At 38.4% G+C, this 12294-nt stretch overlaps 1 protein-coding gene across 3 annotated transcripts in view; it reads left to right on the top strand.

The window, feature by feature from the left end:
* The window catches only part of TBC1D5 (TBC1 domain family member 5), a 566988-nt gene that overhangs the window by 95975 nt on the left and 458719 nt on the right, over window positions 1-12294 (top strand). The window lies entirely within an intron of this gene.

Genomic DNA, 12294 nt, shown 5'->3' with positions numbered 1-12294 from the left:
AATTCAGAGTAAAAATATTCTTTGTCGATTTTACGTGTCAGAGTGAGTTATGTTTTAAAACGTGGAAGTATTTGTCATTCTGATTAAGCTGTTTTTTTCTGGATTTGATTGTTGACAGACTTTACCTGTTTTTCCCATTTATAATGATAACAAGATACAGTGCTAGAGTCCTGGAGTTTTGTTGTATTTTATGTATTATCAGGTGATGTTGTATTGCTCTGTCCTTATTTTGGATAATTTATCTTGCACTATATAGGAAATTTACTAGTTTAAGGAAATGCCTATAACAAATACCCTGTACTGCAGTGTATGGGGAACTTCTCTGGTGGCTCAGACAAGAAAGAATCTGTCTGCAATGTGGGAGACCCAGCCTCGATCTCTGGGTTAGGGAAGATCGCGTGGGAGGAGGAAATGGCAACCCACTCCAGTATTCTTGCCTGGGGAATCCCGTGGACAGAGGAGCCTGGTGGGCTACAGTCCATGGGGTCACAATGAGTCAGAGACGACTGAACAACTATCTCTAACACAGTGTATGGAAGCTTTTTATGCTTGTAAGTATATTTTTTATTTCACATTTGAGACTTTTATATAGTTTTGAACCTTCTTTTGTAATGATTTGTTTTCACAAGATAGATAAATGTAATGTCTTGATTTTTTTAAATTGCTTTATACTTTTCCATATAGACAGAGAAAGGAGGAATGATAACTCTAGTAAAGAGTTGATAAGATGATGAATGAGAAAGGAAAGTCCTCTGCTTAAGAATAGAAGAGATCTATAAAGGATGGTCTTTAGTCCAGTTTTCCTTAATCTTGAGTAGCTGGGAAACCTGTATGTAGTCCCTGAATGTATTTCCCCCAAAGAGGAGTATGAGTTAGTTCTTCAGTGGCTTAAAATAAAAATCTTTGGTCTTAGGTTGTCTTGTTCCAGAAATACTGGTCTTTTATGCCAAGCTCATTGCCCCAGGAGATCTCCCTCTCCCCAGTGGTAGAAGCTCTGGCAGACCTGAGGCTTTCAGAGTGAGTCAAAGGGGCCGTGAGCTTTTGGCGTGGGTGTGAGTTTCAGCTCCGGCATTTTTCAGCCTTCTTAGGCTCTAAGTTGTAGGATAAAACTCAGGGCCTATTCTTGATCTAACAGTAGACATCTCATGTTCACGCTAATCCTGTAGCCCAGTGGTCTTCATTGTTGTGGGGAGGAAAATTTGAAATTTTTACAGAAAATGAGTAATTTAATGGACAAAGCATTTGAGAACAGCTTGAAGCTACAGAAACTTTTTGTTGAGCAGTTCTCAAAAATCAAATGGCGCTATGAGGGCCTACATTTACAGGTGACGTGTCAGTGGTAGAGAGATAACTCCAGAGAGGAAACCTTTAGCCCTAGGGTAATGTCACTTCATTTCTAGTGTGTAGACTAGGGGAGCAGATTTAAACATAAAACTCTTGTTCCTTGCAGTTCAGGTTTTTTGTCTCCTCTCCTTTATGTCTCGTTCCTCAGGTAGTTAATTATCTAACGGTTTGCAGTGTCACTTGGCTGTGAAGCTTCCTCAGACCATTGCTGAGGTTTGGGCAGCTGGGTTGATGACAGATAAACTCGGGGCTGCATGTTTGGAAACTGGGGTGTCTATAAGTCTGTGATGCTCGCTGATAACAAAGGCGTGTATATTTGTGAACATTTTTTTCTGCATAGGGACACTCATTCTTGCCTTTTAAGAATTTGAAATATGCTACATTTTTGAGTGTTCAATTTTTAAATAAAAATGTTTATGAATTATAGAGAGCTAAAGAAAGTTAAATGATATTCAAGAATTCTTTAGGTATAGCATGGTTACATAGTATAGTTAATAATACTGTATTGTGTGTTTGAAAGTTGCAAAGGGAGTACATCTAAGAAGTTCTCAGCACAAGAAAAAAATTGGTAACTGTGTGCTAATGGATGTTAGCTAGACTACTTGTGGTCATTTTGGCATGTATACTAATATCACTGTGTATAAGATAAGCTATAAGGATATACTGTACAACATAGGGAATAGAGCCAGTATTTTATAACTGTAAATGGCGTATAACCTTTAAAAATTGTAAGTTACTTGGGTTACCCTGGTGGTCTAGGGATTAAGACTTCGCCTTCTAATGCAGGATTCAGTCCCTGGTCTTGGAGCTAAGATCCTGTATGCCTCATGGTCAAAAAGGCCTGAACATAAAAACAGAAGCAATATTGTAACAAATGCAATACGTAAAAATATTTTAAAAAATTAAGTTACTGTGTTGTGCACTTGACACTTGTGTAATATTGTTTATCAACTATACCTCAATAAAAAATAATAATGGAAAAAATATTAATATTGATTCATATGGTACACCTAGGGAAAACCAATAGGCCATTAAGTGAAGTGTGAAGTGAAAGTCGCTCAGTTGTGTCCGACTCTTTGCAACCCTATGGACTATATCCATGGCATTCTCCAGGCCAGAATACTTGAGTGCGTGGCCTTTCCCTTCTCCAAGGGATCTTCCCAACCCAGGGATCAAACCCAGGTCTCCCGCATTGCAGGCGGATTCTTTACCAGCTGAGTCACAAGGGAAGCCCAAAAATACTGGAGTGGGTTGCCTATCCCTTCTCCAGTGGATCTTCCCGACCCAGGAATCGAACGGGGTCTCCTGCATTGCAGGCGGAGTCTACCTAAATCAAATCCCTTATGAATATACAGTGGGAGTGACAAATAGATTCAAGGGAGTAGATCTGATAGACAGAGCCTGAAGAACTATGGACGGAGGTTTGTGACATTGTACAGGAGGTGGTGATCAAAACCATCCTCAAGAAAAAGAAATGCAAAAAGGCAAAGTGCTGTCTGAGGAGGCCTTACAAATAGCTGAGAAAATAAGTGAAAGACAAAGGAGAAAAGGAAAGATGTACCCATCTGAATGCAGAGTTCCAAAGAAAGCAAGGAGAGATAAGAAAGCCTTCCTAAATGAACAATGTAAAGAAATAGAGGAAAACCATAGAATGGGGAAGACTAGAGATCCCTTCAAGAAAATTAAAGGTATCAAAGGAACATTTCATGCAAAGATGGGCTCAATAAAGGACAGAAATGGTATGGACCTAACAGAAGCAGAAGATATTAAGGAGAGGTGGCAAGAATACACAGAAGAACTATACAAAAAAGATCTTAATCACGCAGATAACCATGATGGTGTGATCACTCATTTAGAGTCAGACGTCCTGGAATGTGAAGTCAAGTGGGCCTTAGGAAGCATCACTACAAACAAAGCTAGTGGAGGTGATGGAATTCCAGTTGAGCTATTTCAAATCCTAAAAGATGATGCTGTAAAAGTGCTGCACTCAGTATGCCAGCAAATTTGGAAAACTCAGCAGTGACCACAGGACTGGAAAAGGTCAGCTTTCATTCCAATCCCAAAGAAAGGCAATGCCAAAGAATGTTCAAACTACCACACAATTGCATGCATCTCACACGCTAACCAAGTAATACTCAGAATTCTCCAAGTCAGGCTTCTACAGTATGTGAACCGTGAACTTCCAGATGTTCAAGCTGGATTTAGAAAAGGCAGAGGAACCAGAGATCAAATTGCCAGCATCCCCTGGATTATGGAAAAAGCAGGAGAGTTCCAGAAAAAACATCTACTTCTTCATTGACTATGCCAAAGCCTTTGTATGGATCACAATAAACTGTGGAAAATTCTTCAAGAGATGGGAGTACCAGACAACCTGACCTGCCTCCTGTGAAACCTGTATGCAGGTCAGGAAGCAACAGTTAGAACTGGACCTGAAAAAGCACACTGGTTCCAAATTGGGAAAGGAGTACCTTACAGCTAGCTAAGAGGGTGGGGTGCTGTCCAGAGATAAGGTGCAGGTTTGGAGATACAAAGTTACGGATATTTGAGTTCAGAAGTACTTGGGAATGTTACATTAGTTTTCTTTAGCTGCAGTAACAAAGTACCTAAAACTAGGTGGCTTGAAACCCATTTATTAACTCAGTGCTAGAGGATGGAATTCCAAAATCAGCGTGTTGACAGGGTCATGTTCTGTCTGGGAACATGATAAGAATGTTCCAGGGAAGAATAATTTTTTGCTTTTACCCGTAGTCCTTGATGTTCCTTGGCTTGTGTCTTTCCCGTCCATGTCTCCATGTGGTCTTACCCTTCTGAGAGTCTGTCCATGTCCAGACATCCTCTTTCTATAAAGATACAAGTCATGTTGGATTAGGGCCATCCTCATAACCTCATTTTAACTTGATAACCTCTGTAAACAACGTATTTCCCAAATAAAGCCACATTCTGTGCCATTAAGGTAGAGTTTTACCAAAAATTAATAGGATTTGGTGACTTGAATGGTGGGAGATCAGGGAGGAGGAAACGAAGGTGGATCGTGAGCTTTGATGCTTCACTGAGCAAATTCTGATGCCACTGGGAAGAGTAGGGGAAAGAGAGGGACAGTTTGAAAGCAGAAGGGGGGAGAGGGAAGTGAATTTGTTGTGAGCCTGTTGAATTTTGCATTTAGGTTATAGTCGCATTGCTTCTTGATCTGATCAGAAATCAGAGAAGAGATGTGCATTGAGATAATAGCTTTGCTGTAAGAATATCTGGTTCTCTGAGAGTGAGAGGCTGGAGAGGGGAGAGTTAGGTCTGAGAAGGAAGGTGAAGAGAGAGGGTTGTTTTGTTGAAATGGATGCCTTCATCCGTTGTAGAAAACAGAAGTCTCATGAGAAGATCTATGTCTTATAAAAGTCAGGTCTGGATAGTGGATTCAGTAGCCTGCGTGGTCGCTGCATGAACAGAAGTGGAGTTACCAGCTCCTGACAGCTGCGAGTCAGCCTCTGGGCATCTTGCTGAATTCTCAAATGTAATTATACAGTAGACTTCCTTTAACAAAGTCTGTGTTCCCAGCTATAATTATAACTGCTTTTCCTGCCTATAGCCTGTTCTTTGTCCTACTACTCTCCTCCTCATCTCCCCCTGCTGGTTAGAATTACCCTCTAGTCCTTTGGGATCTGAGCAAAGAGGAAGCTTTTACTGCAGTTTTCTTTCCTAAACATAGACTTAACCAGTGCGCACCAATTTTTGTCTTTCCACTCTAGTCTAAAATACATTTCCAGTTTTAGGAATAATGTTTTAAAGCACAAGCTAGCAATTTTATCTGTTAAAGTAATTTTCATTTTCAAAGAAGAAGAAGATGACCACTACAACTTATCCATTGTTCCATGTAATAGTTAAGACTCTTAAACTAAATCTTGTTCATGGCTAAGCTCTAGACCAAGGGTGGTGGTTGTTGTTTAATAAATTAAGGTTTGTAACAAAAAAAACGAAGTCATATAAACTACCACTATAATCCTGCAAGAGTTTCCAGGACTCATCATGACAGTAATTTGTAAAATCAAGGATATGAGTGAGATTTCCTGTTTTCTCATCTATTTTTATCATCCAAATATCCATTGTGTAAGTAAATCACTTTAAAGTATGATTCATTGTCCTTTACAAATATAATGCAGTTTTGGGGTGATAAACTTCAAGGATGTATTTCCATGTCACTTAGACTATATTCTAAATCATTTTCATGTCTTTCTTAAGAAATAGCTAAAATGTGTAGATTTCTGATGTGCAGAAGAAGAAATATGTTTGAACTTCTGTCTTGCAGTGGAAGTAGTTCAGAAGGAATTATGGATGTGTATCAATTATACACTGTATATGAATTGTTCACCACTAACTTACTAAAAAATACTTGAGTATTTGTTATGTGTCAGCCACTCTGTTAGTTGCCAGTTTACTGGAGTTTTAGTATGAAAAACTAGATGATAAAAAGTATGCTTATAATGGTTGAGATATACGTGGGAATAAACAGTAGTGTATTCAGTCGCCTATTATAATCTGTGTGTTCTGAGTAGCTTTCAATATTAAAAAGGAGAACTTCTCTTATACAATAATTGGTTGACATTTTTTGATCTCAGAGTAAGACTGCAGTATTTAATGAACAAGCAAGGAGAATAAGTTTCGATAAATAGGGCATCTTCTGGAAACTTTTAGAAATAAGCTTGATGCCTCTTATAATGAAATTGACAGGTGTTCCTTTTGTGAAAGAGTAAGTGAAGAAGGTTATGTTTTCATGGTGGTAGGTCCTCGTCCTTTCACAGGAATAACAGTCTTGAAAAGCAAGCTTTGGAATTCACTGTTTTGAGAGATGTCTCCTTACAAGAGTGATTGTACGCTCGTGTGGGGCGGCTTCATGAGGAATGTGATTGGCTTGCAGGGGCAGAATATTGTGCTGTCTTTGTTGCTGTGGTTTCCAAGGGATGCTTACCCCTTAGCCTCAAATGTGCTGTGGTATTAGCTACTTCGAAATAGATTACTCAAGACTCTTTATTTGGAAAACCTTAAATATGCATCGTGATGCATTACTTGTGATAAAAAATGAGCCTCCAATTATATGAAACAAAACACTACAGCTGCTGACAGATGTCATTAACAACTTACTCAAACACGGATCCTGCAAAAAGGAACTGCCTGACATCTGATTCGGTGAGTTAAGGTCATTGACTTAAGATGGGCTACTGTTGTCCACTACATTTATTGTTTCTGTTTTTTTGGCTTTATATTTTACCTTGGTGTTTGAAATAGTTTAAAAACTTTTCTTTTGAATTACAATTAATAAATGTAGAAGGAATGAGAGAAACAGTAAATCACCATGGTGAATACCACAATAGTAGTTGTTACAGGCAAGATCCATTCATGGATACCAAAAATAGGAGGAAAGTTTGAGGAGAAACAGAATATTTACATAGTCTAAATATATCTTCCAAGATGTTTAATAATTACAGAGAAAAATAGTAACTTTACGAGGAGAAAGCTGGCAATGTTGAACCAGTATTAATTTTATGGTTTTGATAACTGTACTGGAGTTATTACATGTGATTTAACATTAGAGGAACCAAGGTGAACAGTATATGGAAACTCTACTATATTTGCACCTTTTCTATAAGCATAAAATTATTTCAAAGAAGTTTTTAAAAGCCCATTCTTCTGGGAACTCTGATAGTGTGCTATCACACTTACCCCGTGAAACCATAAAAAGTGCTCATTTATTGTAATGAAGTGTTGTTTTTGGTTTTAAAAATAATTTTCTTGAACAAAGTTCTGGGTAGACATCTATTAGAACATGTTTTGCTCAGTACCTTGTTGCTGACTACCATTTGTTATGTTTCTCCTGCTCACCTTTTAATAACAATTATAGAAATAATGCAAGTTATGCAAGATATGTAGAGTTATCAATCAGGCTCTGCTGTAGTAGACTAGTGGGCTAGTATATGGGAGAATTTGAGGATCAGAAACAGATGAAATCTAAAAGTGACATTGAAAGTAAATAAACAGGGTATCTGGATTGTGTGCCATCGTGACTTCACACACATGTACAAAAATGTGATCGTGTTTCCAAGATGTAAAATGTAAGTTATGCAGTGTTCCAAACATTTGTCCTTTTTCATACAAACTATTTTAAATCGGTTTCAACTATGAGAGAAGAAGTATCTGGAAAGTGGGCCATGGAATGAACTTTCTGTGGTATTTTGTAAATAATAGATCACTTGTCATCCATTTGAGGATAGAGTCACACAGTAGACTTTCTCAATAAAAATCTGTAATGCCACTCTTTGTATGAGGAAGACCGTTAGTTATAGGTGCACAGAGGAGGAGGAGGTTTATGCCTACTGCTGTAAATAGCACTACCAAGCTAAACTTACTGAGGTCAGTGGCTCTGTTTCTTTATAAGAAAAATTTTCATCTAGGATAGTACCTAATGTTAAGTTAATATTGACTGACTGACTGAACACTGAAGACTATATGAGGTGCATTTCCACATTAAATGTAAAATTTAGATGTCTACAATAGGGTTAAACATTGAGAATCCAAGCCATCAAAGTGGCAGTTTTCTGGAGAATTAACTCCTTTCTACAAATCTGCGCTTGCTATAAAGGTCATCTCAAATTTCACATTTGGCAATTTAACGATACTATGAATATTTCTGTACCTGAGTTTGTTTCATTGTGTTTAGAAGCAGGTGGATTCTGGTGATGGCAGGGCATGCAGAGCACCCAGAACGTCTTGTAGAGAGTTGACAATTGTGTTTTTCCTGAGAAGTTGAGATAGAGGAATAGAGAGGGTGAATGAAGCATTGTCCTGTCCCATTAATTCTTGGCGGTTTTGTTAAAATTATTCTAGCCAGAAAACATTTCCAAAATAGAGTTATTAGTATTATTTGTGAATCTGTGTTAAAAAATAGATTTGGTTAGCCTACTTGTAACTCTTTGGAGAAGTAACCATGTGCACTTGACTGGGAAAAGAAGGGAAGGTTAATTTTTTCTGCCTTTAAGTACTACAGAATATCCACAGGAAACTGGAATTGCTTCGTCTCATTTAACATCTTAACAGTTTTTGTAGTGTCTAAAGGAACCATTAATACTAGGTGGAAGAAAGTATTTGTAATTTTAATTTATTTTCTATGAGGAACATAGGCTTTATATTAAGAATATGTGGTTTTAATGTTACATGATGCAAGTATTCGTTCTGGTATTCAAAACTTAGGACAGATTGGAAACTTGATGGGGGTTTGGTCCTAGCTTCTGCTAGATGCCCTCTTTGCTCTTGAACTAGACAGTTTGTCTTTATGAATCTCTTTTTTCATCTATGAAATACTGAAGTTAAGAATAAGGATTTGTGAGGATTGCATCATCTGAACATGATAAATGTCTATGATAACACCCAGTGCGGGGGCCAGCGGCCTGCGCCCACTTCAGATTTGAGGACACCGCCTCCCGGGACATGGAGGGCTCTCACTCAGCCGGCTCTGATCTGCTGATGAAAAAATGCCTGTGAAAGGGTATTGCGAGTTGTAGTATTAAGTGAAAGTCGCTCAGCCGTGCCCGACTCTTTGCGAGCCCATGGAGTATACAGCACATGGGATTCTCCAGGCCAGAATACTGGAGTGGGTAGCCTTTCCCTTCTCCAGGGGATCTTCCCAACCCAGAGATCGAATCCAGGTCTGCTGCATTGCAGGTGCATTCTTTACCAGCTGAGCCACAAGAGAAGCCCATTGTAGTATTGGAAAAACAGAAATCTAAAAAGTATTTCAATGTTAAAATACGGTTCACCAAATAGCTGCAGTTTTATATCACAAACCTCAAATCTGTACAAATGAAGTCATTGTGATCTTAATAATTAATACTACCTGATTTTGAACCAATAGAAAAAGTAATTCCCTGTAATACTATTTGCAAGCAGTGGATTTGGGGCTATTTCAGATCATTTCTTTTTATTCTTTTTTTGTGGGGGAGAAGTCATTAGTCTGCATTTATAATCAGGACTAGCTTCCTGTAAAATTATTTATTTTAACTTTTTATTTATAGATTTTGAAATTTACAATTCTAAATACAGCAATAGTAAGGCACTGCATTTTTTGCAGGAAACAAAAAGCACAATTAACATAAAGTCAGAGCCAGCCACAAATAAAATATTCCAGCAAACTGTGTAAGGGGAAAAAAATGCTCTGGGAAGCAGATGCCAAGAAATGCAAAGGTGGCCTTATTGCTTTGGAGGGAACAGAATACAGAAGGATTAGTAGTGATAGGAGGAGAAAGGAGGAAGGTAGAGAGCATATAATGTTGAATGAGTGCTCGCTAAGTGTCAGCACTGTTAGTTCTGAGCACTTTATGCAGATTCTCACATCTAATCCTCCCAGCCACTTTATGAGTTAGGTCCCCACTGTACAAGATGAAGTAGCTGAGACGCAGAGAATGTAAAGTAAGTTTTCCTAAAACATAACTGCAAAAAATGTGAGGTAATTTTTCCTAAAACATATAGCCAGGACACAAGCTCAGGCTTTTGGGCTCTGGAAGCCATGCTCTTACCTACTCTATGTCCTGCATCACTACCATCTACTCACAATGTAGGTGATGCTCAGAATATAGTTTGTGAATAATATTTTAATGGTGTAATGCAATTCTCTTGGACCAAGGGTATTGATTTGGCCCTTTAAAGAAGTAATCAATGCATTGATAGGATCCCTGGTATCCTCAAAAATAATAATTCCGTCAAGAATACCTTAGTGGTAGGACCTTAACTGTCTTTCTAGATGGGGTTTTTTTAAACCATTCCCTCCATGTATGCATAAAGTTTACTATTACATATGATTATTTCATGTACATACTTCTCAGTTCAGTTCAGTTCAGTTGCTCAGTCGTGGCTGACTCTTTGCGACTCTGTGAATCGCAGCACTCCAGGCCTCCCTGTCCATCACCAACTCCCGTAGTTTACTCAAACCCATGTCCATCAAGTCGGTGATGCCATCCAGCCATCTCATCCTCTGTTGTCCCCTTCTCCTCCTGCCCCCAAGCACTCCCAGCATCATGGTCTTTTCCAATGAGTCAACTCTTCACACGAGGTTACCAAAGTATTGGAGTTTCAGCTTCAACATCAGTCCTTCCAATGAACACCTAGGACTGATCTCCTTTAGGATGGACTGGTTGGATCTCCTTGCAGTCCAAGGGACTCTCAAGAGTCTTCTCCAACACCACAGTTCAAAAGCATCAATTCTTTAGCGCTCAGCTTTCTTTGTAGTCCAACTCTCACATCCATACATGACCACTGGAAAAACCATAGCCTTAACTAGATGGACCTTTGTAATGACAAAGTAGTGTCTCTGCTTTTTAATATGCTGTCTAGGTTGGTCATAACTTTCTTTCCAAGGAGTAAGCGTCTTTTAATTTCATGGCTGAAATCACCATCTGCAGTGATTTTGGAGCCCAAAAAAATAAAGTCTGACACTGTTTCCACTGTTTCCCCATCTATTTCTGATGAAGTGATGGGACGGATGCCATGATCTTAGTTTTCTGAATGTTGAGCTTTAAGCCAACTTTTTCAGTCTCCTCTTTCACTTTCATCAAGAGGCTTTTTAGTTCCTCTTCACTTTCTGCCATAAAGGTGGTGTCATCAGCATATCTTCTAACTTTTAATAATTTTATATACTTATAAGTTTTAATAATTGTCAGTGTAAGTAAATAAATGAAAGGCATAGAAATGGTAAAGTGTGAGTGTAGGATTATATAACCAATGTTTTAGGTGTAAATTATTTCTGAGTTTTTGTATTTTTTGGCAGACTATCCTGTGCCTAATGGGAGTTAGTATATTTCTTTATGAGAATCTCACTTAGTAGGGGCTTAATACCTAATTGATTGCATTATCCTAGGTATAGGAATAATAAAACTCGGATAATTCTTTCTTCACGAAAAAATTTTATTTAAAAGTATTTCCTTTTTGTTCTACAAAAGAGCATTGGATTTTTGCTTTAAGGAGAAACTTATGAATGTTTTGTTTTGTTTTTTAGCTGGTACTGTGGTGGAATCAAATGACAAATAGTTTTTGATGACTAACACCTGTTATTTTTCAAATGCTGAATTCTTTAAAAGGTGTAATGACTAAATTATCTTAATGTTAGGTATTATGTTTTCCTTCTTTTTGTCTTCTAATTTTTATAGTGCTCTCTTTTATTGCATTATCCTTCTCAGCCATAGAACTCTAACATTAGCCAAATTCTGAAAGAGGTCCGATTTTAAGAGGAAATTTTGGTTGGAAGATTTTGATGAGATCTGAGATTCCCTATCATAACTAAAAATCTTTGAATTAATTTTTATTGTTAGTTACCTTGATTCAGATGCTGGTTTGCTTTTGGAGGCTTCCCAGGTGGCTTAGGGGTAAAAAATCCACATGTCAGTGCAGGATCTCTGGATTCAGAAGGTCCCCTGGAGGAGGAAACGGCAGCCCACTCCAGTGTTCCTGCCTGGAGAATCCCATGGCCAGAGGAGCCTGGGGGACTGCAGTCCATGGAGTCTCAAAGAGTCAGATGTGACTGAACACTCATACACACACCTTAATTCAGATAGCTAATTCTGGATTATTTTTCTCTTCAGTGGATAATGTTACATTATCTACCTTCTGTGATCTATTTGTATGTGCTCAGTCATGTCCAACTCTTTGCAATCCCATAGACTGTAGCCTGCCAGTCTCCTCTGTCCATGGAATTTGCCCCCTGATTGAATGAGAAAATTCTTACTCCATAAAGTCAGAAGGTATGCTGTGAAAGTGTAGAATTTGCTGTTATGGTATGGTATGGGCTCAGCCTTCCTCCTTACCTCCATACATGTATTCCCTGTGTTATAAACCCCACCATGGTCCAGAGGAGGACCAGCTGTGTAACTTCACTCTCAGCAGAGTGTAGAATTCTCCAGAGTGTAGAATTGGCAGATA

The sequence above is a fragment of the Cervus canadensis genome, chromosome 7, assembly GCF_019320065.1.
Source record: "Cervus canadensis isolate Bull #8, Minnesota chromosome 7, ASM1932006v1, whole genome shotgun sequence".
In the NCBI taxonomy this organism is placed as follows: domain Eukaryota; kingdom Metazoa; phylum Chordata; class Mammalia; order Artiodactyla; family Cervidae; genus Cervus; species Cervus canadensis.
This window is presented reverse-complemented; position numbering and strand designations above follow the sequence as displayed.